Raw genomic sequence first — 15,673 nt, 5'->3', positions numbered from 1 at the left:
GTGTATAGCATTCCAGGCTCCTTTTCAAGCTCCAAACCTATGCCCTTCCTATCAACTTCATCTATCTCACTGCCTTCTTCCTCTCCCACTATCCTTCCTATGTCAATATTCGTAATACCAATTCTCGTATCTTCTACCCTACCACAGGTGTGCCTCTAGGCTCAGTCCTTTCTCCTCTTCTGTATCTCCTGTGCACTGCTGATATGCCCAAACCATTCTCACTCAACCATCTTCCTTAATATGCTGATTAAATCGCCTTCCTTGCCCTCTAGTCTACCCTTCAACAGTCCCAGCTCTCCCTTGAAACCCAACAAAAACAGTTTACCACTTGGTACAACCAGTGACTCCCTTGAATCAGTCTTTCCAAAATCCAGGCAATCGTTATAGAATGTACCACCCTCTCCTTCTGGCTTTATGATTTCTACCTCACCATCTATGATCACCTTATCCAACTTACCCCCACCTTGAAATACTTTGGCCTCACCCTTGACTGTCACCTTACCTGAACTTCCGATTTCCTTACCCTTCAATGCCAAGCCCACAGTGTACTCACCCTCCCGCAACTCTTATCTGGCTATGCATGGGGATTGCATCCTTCCACCATCCTTCATACCTACAAATCCTTGATCTGTCCAATCCTTTGCTACGTCAGAATCCTTGAACGCAATGTTCTATGCCTCACATTATACATCTGTCTCCATCCCACACAAGGATCGTCTATCACTTTACCTCTTTCCCATATGTCTTCCTTTTCCTTGAGTACATCCGTATCCCCTCCCCCAACTGCTGCCTCGATTCCCCTCATCCTCTTGTGTCTCCCTTCCCCTCCACTCCCCACCTGCTGCCGTGCCTTTGCTGATGCTTCCCACCCTCTCTCCATTTCCACACCCTCTACCTCTTCTCCCAAAGGAACTTCCAATGTCTCTCTGTCCTGACTGATGTGCTTTGCCCCAATAATTATCCTTTGTTTTAACTCTGACTCTTCTATTCCCCTCCCCTCATCCCTTAGGCCACCTCTCCTTCCCCTCTGCTCTGCTGTTTCCTCCTACGGCTCTGCCCTTTTCACTTCTTCTTTCTACATCTACATCTACATATATACTCCGCTAGCCACCAAGCGGTGTGTGGGGGAGGGCACAATTCGCGCTAAAGTCATACTTCAACCTATCTGTTCCACTCGCGGATCACGCGAGGGAAAAACGACTGTCTGAACGCCTCAGTACGAGCTCTAATTTCCCTTATCTTTGAATGGTGATCATGGCGTGATTTGAAAGTTGGTGGTAATAATATTTCCTCTACATCCTCGACGAAGATCTGATTTCGGAATTTAGTGAGTAGCCCCTTCCGCTTAACGCGTCGTCTGTCTGCAAGTGTGTCCCACTTCAAACTTTCTATGAAATTTGTAACGCTCTCGCGATGGCTGAATGTATCAGTCACTAATCTTGCCGTTCTTCTTTGGACCCTCTCAATCTCTTGAATCAGACCCAACTGGCAAGGGGCCCATATAGACGAACAGTACTCTAAGTCTGGACGAACTAACTTATTGTAAGCCATTTCCTTTATTGAAGGACTGCATCGCTTTAGGATTCTACCAATAAACCGCAATCTAGAGTTCGCCTTGCCTGTTACTTGTGTAATCTGATCATTCTATTTGAGATCATTTCGAATAGTCACATCCAGATACTTGACGAATGTTACCGCTTCCAAAGACTGGACATTTATTTTGTACTCTTACATTAATGGTGATTTTCTCCTTGTTATACGCCGTAGTTTATATTTACTAACACTGAGAGATAACTGCCAGTCATTACACCACGCATTTATTTTCTGCAGATCCTCATCGATATGTTCACAACTTTCGTGTGATGCTACTTTCCTGTAAACTACAGCATACTCGGCAAACAGTCTAATACTGCTGTCAATACCATCAACCATATCGTTTACGTAAATCGTAAAAAGCAGCGGACCTATTACGCTGCCCTTGGGGGCACACCTGAAGTTACGCTTGTTTCTGCTGAAGTCGCCCAATTCAGGACGACATACTGCTCTCTGTCTGTTAAAAAACTTTCTATCCAACCGCATATGTCATCAGATAGACCGTAAACGAGCACTTTTTCGAGTAAGCGACAGTGCGGAACTGAGTCAAACGCCTTTCGAAAGTAGAGAAATATGGCATCAACCTGGAAGCCGGTATCTAGAGCCTTTTGTATATAATGCACAAAGAGAGCCGGCTGTGTCTCGTATGACCGCTGTTTCCTAAAACCGTGCTGGTTTCTGCAGATGAGCTTCTGAGAGTCTAGAAAAGTCATTATTTCTAAATACAAAATATGTTCCATGATTCTACAAGAAATCGATGTCAGTGAAACTGGCCGGTAATTATGTGCATCCGATTTTCTCCCCTTTTTATACATTGCTATGACCTGGGCCTTCTTTCAGTCCAGTGGAACTTCCCGCTGTTCCAATGATCTCAGATAGATGATGAATAAGAATGGTGCTATATTTGTAGCATAGTCTACATATAATCTTATGGGGGTACCGTCTGGGCCAGATGCCTTCCTGACGTATAAGGATCTTAACTGTTTTACAATCCCAGATACACTAAACACTATGTAAACCATCCTTACGTTTGTTCGATACATGAAATGGGGTATGCTGTTGCAGTCCTCTACCGTAAACGAGTTTTTGAAAGCTAGATTTACAATTTCGGCCTTCTGTTTATCATTATCCGTTACATTACCCGTACTGTCAGCAAGAGAAGTTATTGAATTATTTGTAGCGTTCATAGATTTTACGTACGACTAAATTTTTTGGGGTTATTTGTAGAATCTGTAGATAAAATATTGCTTTCAAATACGTTAAAAGAATCTCTGATTGACCTTTTGACAGCTGCTTTCATTTCGCATAATTTCTGTTTGTCCGCGAGGCAGTGACTACGTTTAAAACGACTGCGCAAAATTCTCCACTTCCTCAGCCTCTTCCTAATATGTTTGTTGTACCGAGGTGGATCCTTTCCCTCCCTTCTATTTTTGCTAGGCACATACTACTCTAGCACATGGTGGCCAATACCTTTGAATTCCGAGCAAAGAGATGCTCAGTAGCTTTGTGCCCCGCGGTGAATGATTGGAGGTGACTCTGAAGACATTCATTAATGATACTTTTATTAGCTTTCCCGAACAAGAAAAAAGAAAACTCTACGCTGTTTTTTTTTTTTTTTTTTTTTTTTTTTTTTTTTTTTTTTGCAACTTCCACTGACATAGAAGCCACAACGGCCGTATGGTCGCTAATACCTTCTTCTATATTAACTTCATCAAAAAGATCAGGTCTGTTTGTCGCCAAGATATCTAATATGATCCCATCTCGAGTTGGTTTCTAATCAGTTTCTCAAGGTTGTATGTTGAGAGCGCTCCTAGAATCACATCAAACGAGTCTTTGCTTCTGCCACCTGTGATAAACGTGTAATTTTCCCAGTCAATGGATGCCAGATTAAAGTCTTCAGCTATAATTAATGGATAATTTGGATATTTCTTTCCTATGTACTCAAGACGTTCCCTGAAACGTTCTGCGACGTTTGTTGCGGATGCTTGTGGTCTATAAAAAGATCCAAATACAATGGTCAATCCTTGTCTGATTGACATCTTTATCCAAACTATTTTACAGTCCGACCAAGAATCGATCTCACACAGCCCTTAACTGCAATGAACACACCACCTGCCATAGCATCAGTCCTATCCTTCCTAAACATTGTCCTATCCGAGTTCAAAATTTCACTGCTGTTTATGTCTGGTTTCAATCAGCTTTCGGTATTCGGTATTGGCATTACAACTGTTTATTTCGGAGAGTAGCTCGGAGATCTTGCTACAGACACTTCTACAATTTAATAGCATAAGATGTAGCATATTTAAATCCTTTGGAATGACCTGTTTAGGAGAACTAACAATTTTTTCAGTTAGCACACTCACATCAGTGTCATGAACTGGTAATTTTTCAGGGCAACGGTTTGTTTCCCGTGAGAAGGAACATGATACAAAAAAAAAAAGAAAAAAAAACGTGCACGCCACAAGTACTGTGCTACCCATGTATGTAAGTGTAGATCAGATATGGCTCAAATTCAGATATACAGTATCAACAGCAACAGATAGATTCATACCGTATAAGTTAATAAGAGACGGGACAGATCCACCATGGTACACAAAACACTTCCGAACACTGTTGCAGAAGCAACGAAAAAAGCATGCCAAACTCAGAAAAACGCAATTAAGACTGGCTAAGTTTCACGGAAGCTCGAAATGTAGTGCGGACGTCAATGCGAGACGCATTTAATAATTTCCACAATGAAATATCGTCTAAAAATACGGTAGAAAACCCAAAGAGATTCTGGTCTAATATAAAGAACACCAGTGGCAAAAAGCGGTGAATAACGCCACGGCGCGATCGCGAAGAAAATGTTACCGAAGATGGTGCCACTAAAGCGAAGTTAATAAATAGAGTTTTCCGTAATTCCTTCACGAAAGAAGACGACGTAAATATTCCAGAATTCGAAACCAGTACAGCTGTTAGCATGAGTGACATAAAATTAGATATCTTAGGTGTTGCGAAACAACTCAATAACTTAAGAAAGGCAAGCCTTCCGGTCCAGATGGTATACCATTCAGGTACCTCTCAGAGTATGCAGACACAATAGCGCCTTTCTTAGCAAACATATACAACCGCTCACTTGACGAAAGGTCTGTTCCTAAAGACTGGAAAGTAGCACAGGTCACACCAGTATTCAAGAAAGGAAATAGGAGTAACCCACTGAAAACATACCCATACTGACCTCAATTTGCAGTAGGATTTTGGAGCATATACGGTACTCGAAATTGTGAATCACCTTGAGGAAAATGACTTATTGATACATAACGAACATGGATTCAGGAAACATCGTTCATGTGCAACACAGCTAGCTCTTTATTCCCATGAAGTAATGAATGCTGTCGACATGGGGTCTCAGATCGATTCCATATTCCTGGATTTCCAGAAGGCTTTTGATGCCGTTACTCACAAGCGACTATGCATCAAATTGCGTGCATATGGAGTATCGTCTCAGTTGTGTGACTGGATTCGTGATTTCCCCTCAGAGAGTTCACAGTTCGTACTGATAGACGGTAAATCATCGAGTAGAACAGAAGTGATATCTGGCGTTCCGCAAGGTAGCTCTGCTGTTCCTGATTTGTATAAATGATCTAGGTGCTAATCTGAGCAGCCCCCATAGACTGGTTGCAGATGACGCTGTAATTTACCGTCTAGTAAAATCATCAGACGATCAATTCCCATTACAAAATAATCTGGAGATAATTTCTCTGTGGTGCGAAAAGTGGCAATTAACACTAAACAAAGAAAATTGCGAGTTCATCCACATGGGTACTAAAAGAAATCCAATAAATTTTGGTTATCCGATAAGTCGCTCAAACCTAAGGGCTGTCAGTTCGGCTAAATACCAAGGAACGACTTAAATTGGAACGAGCAACTTAAATTGGAAAGATCACATAGAAAATATTGTGGGGAAGGCGAAACAAAGACTGTGCTTTGTTGGCAGAACACTAAGTAAATGTGACAAACCCACTGAAGAGACAGCCTACATTACACTTGTCCGTCCTCTGCTGGAATATTGCTGCGCGGTATGGGATCTTTACCAGGTACGATTGACGGAGGACTTCGAAAAAGTGCAAAGAAGGGCAGCTCGTTTCGTGTTCCTTTGTCCCACGCGCTATTCGAGAGTGGAATGGTAGAGAAGGAGTATGAAAATGGTTCGATGAACCCTCTGCCAGGCACTTAAGTGTGAATTACAGAGTAACCATGTATATGTAGATGTAGCTGCTTCGTGTATCAAGAGCAGCCCTGATCTATCGCGGGGCGTCCTAACACCTTCCACCACACAGCGTAGGTCGAGGAATCTACAATCATATTTGTCATAGATTCGACGTAGCCTCTGGTTTAGATTCTCCACTCGACTCCAAATCAGAGCACCCCGGTCCATCCTGGGTACGATGCTGCAGATCGCCAGCTTGGCTTCCACTCCTCAAGAGATGGAGGCCGCCTTCGCCAGTTTAGCCAGCCGTCGAGGGGACCCAAGCATTTCCTCGGAACCCCGACGACAGGCATCGTTGGTGCCGACATGTGCAACAATCTGCAGGTGGCTGCATCCCGCACACTCGATAGCCGCCGGAAGAGCCTCTTACACATCCCGGACAAGGCCCCCCGGCAAGCACACCGAATGAACGTTGGACTTCTTCCCCACCCTAGCCACTATGTTCCTGAGGGCCTCCATGAGCCGCCTTACATTGGAGCTAACAAACCCGTACCCCCACGTGCCTGTCCGGACCTTGCTGAATGAGCTGCCACTATGCTGGCAGAAAGTGCATTCTCTGCCTCGTGATGGCTGGGTGTTGTGTGCTGTCCTTAGGTTAGTTAGGTTTAAGTAGTTCTAAGTTCTAGGGGACTTATGACCACAGCAGTTGAGTCCCATAGTGCTCAGAGCCACTTAGAAAGTGCATTCTGATCCGGCGCAGCCTCCCTCCCCCTCCCCCCCCCCCCCGAGCATCAGATAACACATTGAATCTATTAGCAAAATCCATGGGTTTGGCAGGAGCCTGCGTCCCCCACGCAGCCTTCGCACCCACACTGAGGTGACAGTGGGCCGGCTTGCTTAGTCGCACCAGCGGTCGGCTCAGTGCCAGAGCGCTGTAACATCGCCCCCTGTACATCTAGTACAGCAGAGGCTGCTCTAGGCACCCCATCCTCACCGCACCTCAAGGTGGCACTCTGGAGCTTGCTGACTGTGGCCAAGAAAGCTTCCAACTGCGTTTGGACTATGGCCAACTCCTCCTGCATCCGCCCACAACAGACAAAGTCGCTATCCATCTAGCTAATAACTGACTTACTCTAAGAAACTTAAGGAAACCTACTGCCACATTAGGTTAACAGCTACACATTATTTGGCGGAAACGACACTCAACAATGAAAAACAATAAACATGTGTGATAGAAGCTAGACCTGGTGCTTATTTTCCTGCTAGGGGCTATCTAGTGAGTATTAAAGAATAAGGCAGCGACCTACAGTAAACTGCTAGGGGTTGTCTACTGAATACTATTAACGAATTAAACGGTAACCTACGGTAAGCTGCACCTACTTATTATCCCTCGTATTTATAATGTAAACAAACGTTTACGTACACGCAAAAATGACGTAATAAAACTATAACAACAGCTACCTTAAATATACAGAGTCTAAATGACACTAATAAACGTAAATACTGGGTACTATACACTGACAGATGCAGGTACAAAACAAAACCTTTAGCTAACAGTAAGAGTTCAGAATGTAAAGCACAAATACGAACTCTACTTTATAGAGACCGATGGGCTTGCAGTACACCATCACTAAAGCCCACAACAAGCTAAGGAGTTTAAGCAGACGGCGAGTTGAGTTTTAGCTTTCTGCTTACTAAACCGTATGTAAGGACTCAGATGTTGTAGTGTAGCACTGATTTACTCAGATATTGTAGTGTAACACTAATTTACCACGTATTTTACGTTTGCTAAACTGTTGACTGTCGCAGGTTGCGCTAATCAAACGTATACAACTGAAGTTAGAATTAACTGTCTCCGGCCGGTGTGGCCGAACGGTTCTAGGCGCTTCAGTCTGGAACCGCGCGACCGCTAGTGTCGCAGATTCGAATCCTGCCTCGGGCATGAATTTGTGTGATGTCCTTAGGTTAGTTAGGTTTAAGTAGTTCTAAGTTCTAGGGGACTGATGACCTCAGATGTTAAGTCCCATAGTGCTCAGAGCCATTTGAACCAATTAACTGCCGGCCTCGGTGGTCGCGCGGTTCTAGGCGCGCAGTCCGGAACCGCGCGACTGCTACGGTCGCAGGTTCGAATCCTGCCTCGGGCATGGATGTGTGTGATGTCCTTAGGTTAGTTAGGTTTAATTAGTTCTAAGTTCTAGGGGACTGATGACCACAGCTGTTAAGTCCCATTGTGTTCAGAACCATTTGAACCAATTAACTTTTAGTATCAGTTTTCCCAATAAAACGTAAAAACTGCTACCTTCAATTTATCGACTCTAAATGACACTAATAAACGTGAGTGGATACTGAGTATTGTACACTAACTTAAACTGATTAACTCTTGTATTTATAATGTAAACAAATTCCCAGTCCTTGCACTTCCTCCTGGGCTGCTCCCTCTCCACCCTCCCTATCTCCTGCCCTTTGGTGTGCTACCAGCTACCCCCTCCTTTCCGCCTCTTCCGCTCCTTCCTGCCCATCCGCCCCCTCCCCTTCCCAACTGACGTCCTTTCTATCTTTCCCCTATCCATCCTCTCTGACCTCCCCTCCCTTGGCAGGAATTTCCAATTTTAATTCGCTTATGTTGTCATGTTCTGGTGCTCACCGTATATGTAATATCAGTACAGTGTATGTTTAGTGTTGTTGTCCTGTATGGCTCTCATTATTATGAAGGCCGTTTTTAATTGTGCTCCTCCTACTGCCAGTGTATATGTGCAAAAAAATTCATCGAGTGTCATTTTATGTATGTGGATTTTATGTAAGCGTGTCTAATGAATCTACCACTTTTTTAACTTTCATTGTTTCCCCTTCTGATGTGTAAACGTATGTACCATTCACCTGTTTTGTTTTATGTAGTCTCTTGGCTGAAGAGCGGCGAATTGTGCCTCTACCAGGCGACTCCTGCCCACGTGGGGCAAGGGTGTGAAATAACAATAAAACAAAGAAAAACGACTGTGTGTATTCGTTTACCTTCCTCCATATAAATCCTCTACGAACTCTACAGATTCCCACACCTCCTCACTCACGTCAACACCTCCATGTCTCCTATACTATATGCAAACAAGATTGGAATATCTGCATTGTTGCCACTCTGCTCACCAACCATGGTATGCTGCCACATCCTTACAAACATGTCCCACTATCACTCCATATCCTATCCCATCGCAACTTCAACCAATTTCCTCTCCCAGACAATCAGATCCACCCGAATATTTATCCCTCATATCAACTTAAACTCTTCTCCATCTACAACACTCAACATCGGGCTCCTCTCTCCCTATCCCTTTTGTTACCACTAATTAATCCACTCGCAAAACTTCTCCCCACCCCTATCGTTACAGCTTCTGTCTTTCCACAATCCACTCCAACATGGGACTTTAAATGCATGAGCAGTGCTTCAGTGTTTTCTTCCTAGTGTATTTCACTATGGATACATAATTTAATTTCCATCTTTTTTAAATTTAAAACAGTAAATCAGTCTTCATGTTCTTAATCTCATCTTTACTGAATTTTTAAAAATCCTCTTGGCTGATGAGTGGAATAATTTACCTCTGACAGACCATCCCCCATCCACATTGGACGAAGGGGAAGAAAATAACAATAAAGGGGAAAAATATTTCTCTTTGATGATGGTTGCTATTGTCGATAAATAGTCATTGTCCATTCCCCACACAATTAATTTTTCTGTTGAATTTTTATGCGTCACACCTTAACAATTTTTTTCCTTCAGAGTCACAGCACAAGTGTTGTGTTTACTGTAGCGCTAGGTTATGGTATCAGTAGTATGCTTGTTGTGTCCTTCTCTGCTCTGAGCTGTGACTAACGGACAGTGGGTCAGCTACCTGATGCTGGACTCTAATGTCTTAGGCGGACAGTCGCCCTGTGTATCGACAGCTCTGCCTAACCTTCTGGGCGGCTGCAGTGGTGCACAGTGATAGAATTCTTGACCATGGCGAAGGAGCTCTCCCGCCGGCCAGAGTGGCCGAGCGGTTAAAGGCGCTACAGTCTGGAACCGCACGACCGCTACGGTCGCAGGTTCGAATCCTGCCTCGGGCATGGATGTGTGTGATGTCCTTAGGTTAGTTAGGTTTAAGTAGTTCTAAGTTCTAGGGGACTTATGACCACAGCAGTTGAGTCCCATAGTGCTCAGAGCCATTTTTTGGAGCTCTCCCTGAGAAGGTATTTGATTAAACAAAGACTCAAGTGTTCGCACTAAACGATTTAGAGTGTGTACATTTACTTAGGGAAACAAGTCGAAGGGGAGGGTGTGTCCAGAAGGTCTGTCCTTCCTAGCGTTTGTTTAAATGAAGACGTATCCAAACTTAGAGTTAGGAGGAGCTGTGACCATAAACCTCTGACTGAACAGTAGATCAGTAGACAGGTCTGGACCTGCTAAAACTTCCTTTGTAACTGATGTCACTGTTTCAGAACTCAGATTCTGACAAAATAGAGCCTGTCCCAATATGCCCTGGTCGCCATGTTTGACAACCGTCTTGTGTTCCTGGTCATCCATCTTGGATTCTGATGTCATAGCAAAGCCACACCAGTATCTCAACTCTGTGCTACTATATTAGAATTTCACACTGTTATATAAAAAGCCAAACAATTGTGAGCTGTATTCTGACATCGTAGAGCTGTGCAAGTATCCCCAGATCACCACGTTTGACCGCCATTATGTGTTCCACGTCAGCCATTTTGATTTTTGACATCACAGTTAGGCTCGCCCTTCAATTCCAAGTCTCGGATTGTGACTTCATAGAGATAGAACACTATCCCAAATAAGATAGCATGACAGTGCACCATTTTGAATGTCGAACTAGCCCTAGTGCCATTAGGAATTTTTTTCGAATTTCAAGCCAAAATTTTCCGTCTACTACCAAAGTTTGTACCTGCAATCATTTTATACATACGGCAATTGGCGTTGGTCATAGGGAGGAGTGGTAGTGAAATCCAATGACGTCACAGATGACGTCATTGATGACACACACTGTGCAAGAAATGGCACTACTATAATACTGGCATAAAGTAACCCCCCCCCCCCCCCCGCCCTTTCCCGCCCCCTTGTTATGGTGAGGGTTTCGGCGCACTAATCTTCTGAACTTTATTCCACTGACATAATTTTCCAAAAATATACCCTGAAGAGCCGAAGAAACTGCTACATCTGCATAATATCGTGTAGGGCCCCTGCGAAGACGCAGATGTGCCGCAACACGACGTGACATGGCTTCAACTAATATCTGAATTAGTGCTGGAGGGAAATGACACCATGAATCCTGTAGGGCTGTCCATAAATCCCTAAGAGTACGAGGAGGTGGAGATCCCCTCTGAACAGCAAGTTGCAAACCATCCCAGATGTGCTCAATACTGTTCATGCCTGGGGAGTCCGGTCGCCAGTGGAAGTGTTTAAAGGGAGCACACCCTGCCCATCTCAGCCATGTTAATTTAGGCAAGTATTTGACTCATTCCTGAAAAAAGTATTTGATGCAGGACCTTAATATTTTTACTGTATATTACATGGAGCTAATAGAGTCAACTGTACTAAAATCTACTTTATCTATTTTATACTTTCCAAGAAATATATTTTTTAAATTTGTTAAGAAAAAATATCAAGTTGTTTCTGCAGAATACATTTTTTTGTGAACTTTCTAATGGGGGAATATTTATGAATGAAGTACCAGAGGTGGCTTTTTATGTTATGCAGAGTCTCTGAAAATTTCTTTCATTTATCTGTGATAGTTTATGATATTATGGGGCATATGTAATGGAAACTTTTGTTTGCGGGAAATTGACTTTAAAGAAAAAGCTTTTGAAATTTGTTACTTACAATTAACTAAAACTGTCCTGCGGCAGATGATGGCCCTTCTTTGGCCTCTAGCAGATCTTCCAGTTTCTTTTTCGCCCTCCTCGATATTTGTCTTGCTTTCTTGGCCACATCAGATGCAGACCTGTCTGCATCGGCTATCCTCATTTTACCGCAACGTTGCAGGCCAGTGATCATATTTCAACCAGGATTGATTCCTAGCTTTTCCAGTGCCCAAAACTTTCCAGTATTACCACAACTGAATGTAATAACAGCATCATGAACTCCTAGTTTCATTGTATGCATGCCTACAAATACAGTTTTAGGAAGGCGGTTCCAAATTATGCTATTGAAACATTCATTTGGGTTCTTTGTCTGCCCATGCAGACATTTCCATAGAAGGTCAGGATGAGCCAAGTCTCTGAAAATGGGTTTAATTGCTGTAATAACAGCAGCAGGAAGAGAATACTGATGAGAATAAGATTCTCCTGTTGCCTGAGCCCTGTTGTATTTGCACCACGAATTTTCTCCTGATGGATACAATCCATGACACGGCTTATCATCAGTAGAGGACTTATGGAAGTATATGGCCCAAACATCTCTCTTCATTGCCTCCAGATTTTCTTTATTTCTCCTTATTGCCTGCCCATAGTATACCTGCAAGTTTTCTATAACACCTACTCGCAATCAAACTTGAACGAAACTGACTGCGTGTATGAAAGCGTCTTGTTTACAAACAGCAGAAACAAAAGAATACCGACCGTTGCATTCTAAGGATAGCGAACACACTCTGGAGTAAAATCAAATCCCTAACGTGTAATGTAGGGGATATATAGAGATCTAAAATATATGCAGAAAAGTGTGTGACAGAGAAAAGAGTGTGGTACATAAACAAACATGGTAGGAAAATGCTCTTTAAAAGCTCGAAAAAAAATTTTTTTTCAGCAAAATCTTTTTCAGTGTACTTAAAAAGAACCTTAATCTATCAAAATATGATGAAAACAGATAATCGATATTTTTCGACCTGATCCACGGTGTGGTCCCCTTAAACTCAGAAGAATGTTCCTGCAGCCACTCTGTAGCAATTATGGACGTGAGGGGTGTCGCATTGTCCTGCTGGAATTGCTCAAGTCCGTCGGAATGCACAATGGATATGAATGGATGCTGGTGATCGGACAGCATGCTTATGTATGTGTCACCAGCCAGAGTCGTATCTAGACTTATCAGGGGTCCCATTCACTCCAGAGCATCTACCAGACTGAACAATATCCTGCTCACAGGCAGAGTCCGTGAATTCATGAGGTTCTCAACATACCGGTAAACGTTCATCCGCTCGGTACAATTTGAAACGAGACTCGTCCGACCAGGCAACATGTTTCCAGTCATCAGCAGTCCAATATCGGTGTTGACGGGTCTAGCCGAGGCGTAAAGCTCTGTGTCGTGCAGTCATCAAGGGTACACGAGTGGGCCCTCGGCTCCGAAATCCCATGTGGATGATGTTTCGTTGAATGGTTCGCACGCTGACACTTGTTGGTGGCTCAGCATTGAAATCTACAGCAATTTGAGGAATAGTTGCATTTCTATCACTTTGAAAGATTCTCCTCAGTTGTCGCTGGTCCCAGTCTTGCTCGATCATTTTCCGGCCGCAGCGATACCGGAAATTTGAGGTTTTAAAGTATTCCTGATATTCGCGGTACACTTGTGAAACGGTTGTATGGGAAAGTCTCTACTTCATGGCTATCTCGGAGGTTCTGGGACCCATCACTTGTGCGTCGACTTTTACACCATGTTTAAACTTACTTAAATCTTGACAACCAGCTATTGTAGCAGCAGCAACCGATCTAAAGACGGCGCCAGACACTTGACTTATATAGTGTTTGTTGACCGCAGCGCCGTATTCCGTCTGTTTACATGCCTCTGTAACTGAGTACGCATGCCTGTACCCATTCCTGTGGCGGTTCAGTGTAGTTCCCCTTCTACCGCCGCTGTACCATCCGTACCTAAATCATGCACACCTGATGCGGACTCCTCTAGGAATAATATTTGTCGGGGTACGTCAACCACCTCGCTCTCTAACACGAAAAAATTACGGCTGATTCTTTTGCTGCTAGTATGTAAACGTCACCTGTCACCCAGCCTTGTGCAAGCCATTCAGCGTAACGCTTCTTCGGCGACTTGTGCATTAATTTCCTGCTTTTTATATTCAAGTAGCTTCTTAGTTGGAGTTAAAACGCTCAGCTAACTTCCTTATAGACCTTTGTACCAGAGAAAAGTCTGATGTGGCAATTGTGAATCAAACTCGGCTCTTTGGCGTTACTAACAAGAAACACTAACCTTAAAACCTCATGGCCAGTTTGCTTCCTCTGTGGAGCGTTATAAGGCTACAAACGCCGTGTCACGCCAGAGAAATATGTGATGACTATTGGAGGAGAGATACTTCGATGTACGATGAAACTGAAAATATAAACGAAGTAAGTGGACATAGAGTCGAGCAAAGAGCTGAAGCAGCAGACGACGAATGAAAAGACACAGCTGTTACTGGGGAAGGTAGTTTTCCAAATACTGCGAGCGAAGCGTCGTTTCAGGAGACAATCTGTGATATAATATACGTCCTGGTTCTGTTCCTCTTCTAAATGAACCTTCCATTGATCGGGGCAAATAAATCTGCTGCCTGTGCCAGAACTTTACTCCACAGGCTGGTTCTCGAGCAAAATCATGACGGTGCTACCACCCTGACCTATAACCAGTTCGCCATCCGCAGTAATAACTGGTCAGATGAAGAGTTCTGGTGACGTGCTCACCATATAGGCATACACAGGTGGCCCAAGGCCTTAATAGCCCGTGGTGGGCTTTGGAAACGCAGTGCAACAGCAATTCGGCGTGGTACGGGTTCTACAGGTCCTTGGTAGATTTCTGGTGGTATATACTACCAGACGTGTGCACACAGGTCATAACATTCCCTTAAATTTAGGGCCGGAGTTTTGTGGGAGGGCGAACTGCCCCCTGGTTTCCTCCCAGATGTGTTCCATGTGGTACAATTTAGGTAAAGCTGTTGCCAAGCATATCCACCTGTGTTCACTATTATGTTCCTAACACCACTGTCTCACTATTCTACTCTTGTCACACGGACAATTACCTTGTTGGAAGATGTCATCGCTGTTGTAGGGAAAGAAAATCTACCATGGAGTAGTGTCGATGTTCTGCAATAACGTTCACGTAGTCCACTGCAGTCATGGTACCTCCAATTACTTGCACAGGTCCCGTGGAATGCTAGATGAATCTCCCCAATAGCAAAATACTTCCTGCTCCTCCGGGCTGCCTCCGTGGCGCGTCATACTTTTCGAAAAACCTTTGCCTCAATGACGGCGAATATAGACTTGCAATCGAACTTGTGTAACAAGAAACGACTAGTCGACCTGTTCCAGCAATCCACTACCCAGTCTTGACGATTTCGTGCCCACGGTAATCATAACTGACGACGTCGTTGGATGAACACGGAATCACGGAGTGTTCGCCTGCTACGGTGCCGACTTTCAACAATATACAGTACAACGTGTACAACAAAACATCTGTGATTGGACCAGCATTGCACCGTATCGTCTGATCTGCCACAGATCGCCACCTATCCTGCTTTGCAGAGCAGGCTGTCTTGCGGTTTCCATGTTCTGTCATGACGATTGCAACTTATTGTCACCTAGTCGTGGTTTCATCGTCCTTCAGCCATTTTCCACACAAACTCACGACAGGTAAGAATGCCGATACCCGAGCAGCTTCACCGTTTCCAAGAAGCTGGTTAGGAGACGCTGGGCCATATTGATCTGCCCTTTGTTAAAGCTGCTTAAGTCAGAGTAATTTTCTAATTGAGGCCCGTATCGTCGTTGGAATGAATCCCCATTCGTCTCTGCTCCGCTAATGTATTTCCGCAAGCGTACACTGAACGGCCAGTGGAAATAAAGATTAAATTAAGCTACTCTTTAATGAGTGCGAGCTGGCAGAAAATGTAATCTCAACAAAGGGAAAATCCAAAAATCAGGGAGAAGAGACATCAT

The sequence above is a fragment of the Schistocerca cancellata genome, chromosome 4 (assembly GCF_023864275.1).
Source record: "Schistocerca cancellata isolate TAMUIC-IGC-003103 chromosome 4, iqSchCanc2.1, whole genome shotgun sequence".
NCBI classification, from domain to species: domain Eukaryota; kingdom Metazoa; phylum Arthropoda; class Insecta; order Orthoptera; family Acrididae; genus Schistocerca; species Schistocerca cancellata.
Note: the sequence above shows the minus strand (reverse complement) of the source record.